We start from the raw sequence: 5,000 nt of genomic DNA, 5'->3' as shown, positions 1-5,000 counted from the left end.
TAGGGTTAGGGTTAGGGTTAGGGTTAGGGTTAGGGTTAGGGTTAGGGTTAGGGTTAGGGTTAGGGTTAGGGTTAGGGTTAGGGTTAGGGTTAGGGTTAGGGTTAGGGTTAGGGTTAGGGTTAGGGTTAGGGTTAGGGTTAGGGTTAGGGTTAGGGTTAGGGTTAGGGTTAGGGTTAGGGTTAGGGTTAGGGTTAGGGTTAGGGTTAGGGTTAGGGTTAGGGTTAGGGTTAGGGTTAGGGTTAGGGTTAGGGTTAGGGTTAGGGTTAGGGTTAGGGTTAGGGTTAGGGTTAGGGTTAGGGTTAGGGTTAGGGTTAGGGTTAGGGTTAGGGTTAGGGTTAGGGTTAGGGTTAGGGTTAGGGTTAGGGTTAGGGTTAGGGTTAGGGTTAGGGTTAGGGTTAGGGTTAGGGTTAGGGTTAGGGTTAGGGTTAGGGTTAGGGTTAGGGTTAGGGTTAGGGTTAGGGTTAGGGTTAGGGTTAGGGTTAGGGTTAGGGTTAGGGTTAGGGTTAGGGTTAGGGTTAGGGTTAGGGTTAGGGTTAGGGTTAGGGTTAGGGTTAGGGTTAGGGTTAGGGTTAGGGTTAGGGTTAGGGTTAGGGTTAGGGTTAGGGTTAGGGTTAGGGTTAGGGTTAGGGTTAGGGTTAGGGTTAGGGTTAGGGTTAGGGTTAGGGTTAGGGTTAGGGTTAGGGTTAGGGTTAGGGTTAGGGTTAGGGTTAGGGTTAGGGTTAGGGTTAGGGTTAGGGTTAGGGTTAGGGTTAGGGTTAGGGTTAGGGTTAGGGTTAGGGTTAGGGTTAGGGTTAGGGTTAGGGTTAGGGTTAGGGTTAGGGTTAGGGTTAGGGTTAGGGTTAGGGTTAGGGTTAGGGTTAGGGTTAGGGTTAGGGTTAGGGTTAGGGTTAGGGTTAGGGTTAGGGTTAGGGTTAGGGTTAGGGTTAGGGTTAGGGTTAGGGTTAGGGTTAGGGTTAGGGTTAGGGTTAGGGTTAGGGTTAGGGTTAGGGTTAGGGTTAGGGTTAGGGTTAGGGTTAGGGTTAGGGTTAGGGTTAGGGTTAGGGTTAGGGTTAGGGTTAGGGTTAGGGTTAGGGTTAGGGTTAGGGTTAGGGTTAGGGTTAGGGTTAGGGTTAGGGTTAGGGTTAGGGTTAGGGTTAGGGTTAGGGTTAGGGTTAGGGTTAGGGTTAGGGTTAGGGTTAGGGTTAGGGTTAGGGTTAGGGTTAGGGTTAGGGTTAGGGTTAGGGTTAGGGTTAGGGTTAGGGTTAGGGTTAGGGTTAGGGTTAGGGTTAGGGTTAGGGTTAGGGTTAGGGTTAGGGTTAGGGTTAGGGTTAGGGTTAGGGTTAGGGTTAGGGTTAGGGTTAGGGTTAGGGTTAGGGTTAGGGTTAGGGTTAGGGTTAGGGTTAGGGTTAGGGTTAGGGTTAGGGTTAGGGTTAGGGTTAGGGTTAGGGTTAGGGTTAGGGTTAGGGTTAGGGTTAGGGTTAGGGTTAGGGTTAGGGTTAGGGTTAGGGTTAGGGTTAGGGTTAGGGTTAGGGTTAGGGTTAGGGTTAGGGTTAGGGTTAGGGTTAGGGTTAGGGTTAGGGTTAGGGTTAGGGTTAGGGTTAGGGTTAGGGTTAGGGTTAGGGTTAGGGTTAGGGTTAGGGTTAGGGTTAGGGTTAGGGTTAGGGTTAGGGTTAGGGTTAGGGTTAGGGTTAGGGTTAGGGTTAGGGTTAGGGTTAGGGTTAGGGTTAGGGTTAGGGTTAGGGTTAGGGTTAGGGTTAGGGTTAGGGTTAGGGTTAGGGTTAGGGTTAGGGTTAGGGTTAGGGTTAGGGTTAGGGTTAGGGTTAGGGTTAGGGTTAGGGTTAGGGTTAGGGTTAGGGTTAGGGTTAGGGTTAGGGTTAGGGTTAGGGTTAGGGTTAGGGTTAGGGTTAGGGTTAGGGTTAGGGTTAGGGTTAGGGTTAGGGTTAGGGTTAGGGTTAGGGTTAGGGTTAGGGTTAGGGTTAGGGTTAGGGTTAGGGTTAGGGTTAGGGTTAGGGTTAGGGTTAGGGTTAGGGTTAGGGTTAGGGTTAGGGTTAGGGTTAGGGTTAGGGTTAGGGTTAGGGTTAGGGTTAGGGTTAGGGTTAGGGTTAGGGTTAGGGTTAGGGTTAGGGTTAGGGTTAGGGTTAGGGTTAGGGTTAGGGTTAGGGTTAGGGTTAGGGTTAGGGTTAGGGTTAGGGTTAGGGTTAGGGTTAGGGTTAGGGTTAGGGTTAGGGTTAGGGTTAGGGTTAGGGTTAGGGTTAGGGTTAGGGTTAGGGTTAGGGTTAGGGTTAGGGTTAGGGTTAGGGTTAGGGTTAGGGTTAGGGTTAGGGTTAGGGTTAGGGTTAGGGTTAGGGTTAGGGTTAGGGTTAGGGTTAGGGTTAGGGTTAGGGTTAGGGTTAGGGTTAGGGTTAGGGTTAGGGTTAGGGTTAGGGTTAGGGTTAGGGTTAGGGTTAGGGTTAGGGTTAGGGTTAGGGTTAGGGTTAGGGTTAGGGTTAGGGTTAGGGTTAGGGTTAGGGTTAGGGTTAGGGTTAGGGTTAGGGTTAGGGTTAGGGTTAGGGTTAGGGTTAGGGTTAGGGTTAGGGTTAGGGTTAGGGTTAGGGTTAGGGTTAGGGTTAGGGTTAGGGTTAGGGTTAGGGTTAGGGTTAGGGTTAGGGTTAGGGTTAGGGTTAGGGTTAGGGTTAGGGTTAGGGTTAGGGTTAGGGTTAGGGTTAGGGTTAGGGTTAGGGTTAGGGTTAGGGTTAGGGTTAGGGTTAGGGTTAGGGTTAGGGTTAGGGTTAGGGTTAGGGTTAGGGTTAGGGTTAGGGTTAGGGTTAGGGTTAGGGTTAGGGTTAGGGTTAGGGTTAGGGTTAGGGTTAGGGTTAGGGTTAGGGTTAGGGTTAGGGTTAGGGTTAGGGTTAGGGTTAGGGTTAGGGTTAGGGTTAGGGTTAGGGTTAGGGTTAGGGTTAGGGTTAGGGTTAGGGTTAGGGTTAGGGTTAGGGTTAGGGTTAGGGTTAGGGTTAGGGTTAGGGTTAGGGTTAGGGTTAGGGTTAGGGTTAGGGTTAGGGTTAGGGTTAGGGTTAGGGTTAGGGTTAGGGTTAGGGTTAGGGTTAGGGTTAGGGTTAGGGTTAGGGTTAGGGTTAGGGTTAGGGTTAGGGTTAGGGTTAGGGTTAGGGTTAGGGTTAGGGTTAGGGTTAGGGTTAGGGTTAGGGTTAGGGTTAGGGTTAGGGTTAGGGTTAGGGTTAGGGTTAGGGTTAGGGTTAGGGTTAGGGTTAGGGTTAGGGTTAGGGTTAGGGTTAGGGTTAGGGTTAGGGTTAGGGTTAGGGTTAGGGTTAGGGTTAGGGTTAGGGTTAGGGTTAGGGTTAGGGTTAGGGTTAGGGTTAGGGTTAGGGTTAGGGTTAGGGTTAGGGTTAGGGTTAGGGTTAGGGTTAGGGTTAGGGTTAGGGTTAGGGTTAGGGTTAGGGTTAGGGTTAGGGTTAGGGTTAGGGTTAGGGTTAGGGTTAGGGTTAGGGTTAGGGTTAGGGTTAGGGTTAGGGTTAGGGTTAGGGTTAGGGTTAGGGTTAGGGTTAGGGTTAGGGTTAGGGTTAGGGTTAGGGTTAGGGTTAGGGTTAGGGTTAGGGTTAGGGTTAGGGTTAGGGTTAGGGTTAGGGTTAGGGTTAGGGTTAGGGTTAGGGTTAGGGTTAGGGTTAGGGTTAGGGTTAGGGTTAGGGTTAGGGTTAGGGTTAGGGTTAGGGTTAGGGTTAGGGTTAGGGTTAGGGTTAGGGTTAGGGTTAGGGTTAGGGTTAGGGTTAGGGTTAGGGTTAGGGTTAGGGTTAGGGTTAGGGTTAGGGTTAGGGTTAGGGTTAGGGTTAGGGTTAGGGTTAGGGTTAGGGTTAGGGTTAGGGTTAGGGTTAGGGTTAGGGTTAGGGTTAGGGTTAGGGTTAGGGTTAGGGTTAGGGTTAGGGTTAGGGTTAGGGTTAGGGTTAGGGTTAGGGTTAGGGTTAGGGTTAGGGTTAGGGTTAGGGTTAGGGTTAGGGTTAGGGTTAGGGTTAGGGTTAGGGTTAGGGTTAGGGTTAGGGTTAGGGTTAGGGTTAGGGTTAGGGTTAGGGTTAGGGTTAGGGTTAGGGTTAGGGTTAGGGTTAGGGTTAGGGTTAGGGTTAGGGTTAGGGTTAGGGTTAGGGTTAGGGTTAGGGTTAGGGTTAGGGTTAGGGTTAGGGTTAGGGTTAGGGTTAGGGTTAGGGTTAGGGTTAGGGTTAGGGTTAGGGTTAGGGTTAGGGTTAGGGTTAGGGTTAGGGTTAGGGTTAGGGTTAGGGTTAGGGTTAGGGTTAGGGTTAGGGTTAGGGTTAGGGTTAGGGTTAGGGTTAGGGTTAGGGTTAGGGTTAGGGTTAGGGTTAGGGTTAGGGTTAGGGTTAGGGTTAGGGTTAGGGTTAGGGTTAGGGTTAGGGTTAGGGTTAGGGTTAGGGTTAGGGTTAGGGTTAGGGTTAGGGTTAGGTTAGGGTTAGGGTTAGGGTTAGGGTTAGGGTTAGGGTTAGGGTTAGGGTTAGGGTTAGGGTTAGGGTTAGGGTTAGGGTTAGGGTTAGGGTTAGGGTTAGGGTTAGGGTTAGGGTTAGGGTTAGGGTTAGGGTTAGGGTTAGGGTTAGGGTTAGGGTTAGGGTTAGGGTTAGGGTTAGGGTTAGGGTTAGGGTTAGGGTTAGGGTTAGGGTTAGGGTTAGGGTTAGGGTTAGGGTTAGGGTTAGGGTTAGGGTTAGGGTTAGGGTTAGGGTTAGGGTTAGGGTTAGGGTTAGGGTTAGGGTTAGGGTTAGGGTTAGGGTTAGGGTTAGGGTTAGGGTTAGGGTTAGGGTTAGGGTTAGGGTTAGGGTTAGGGTTAGGGTTAGGGTTAGGGTTAGGGTTAGGGTTAGGGTTAGGGTTAGGGTTAGGGTTAGGGTTAGGGTTAGGGTTAGGGTTAGGGTTAGGGTTAGGGTTAGGGTTAGGGTTAGGGTTAGGGTTAGGGTTAGGGTTAGGGTTAGGGTTAGGGTTAGGGTTAGGGTTAGGGTTAGGGTTAGGGTTAGGGTTAGGGTTAGGGTTAGGGTTAG

Source organism: Oncorhynchus kisutch, unplaced genomic scaffold (assembly GCF_002021735.2).
Source record: "Oncorhynchus kisutch isolate 150728-3 unplaced genomic scaffold, Okis_V2 scaffold1369, whole genome shotgun sequence".
NCBI classification, from domain to species: domain Eukaryota; kingdom Metazoa; phylum Chordata; class Actinopteri; order Salmoniformes; family Salmonidae; genus Oncorhynchus; species Oncorhynchus kisutch.
Note: the sequence above shows the minus strand (reverse complement) of the source record.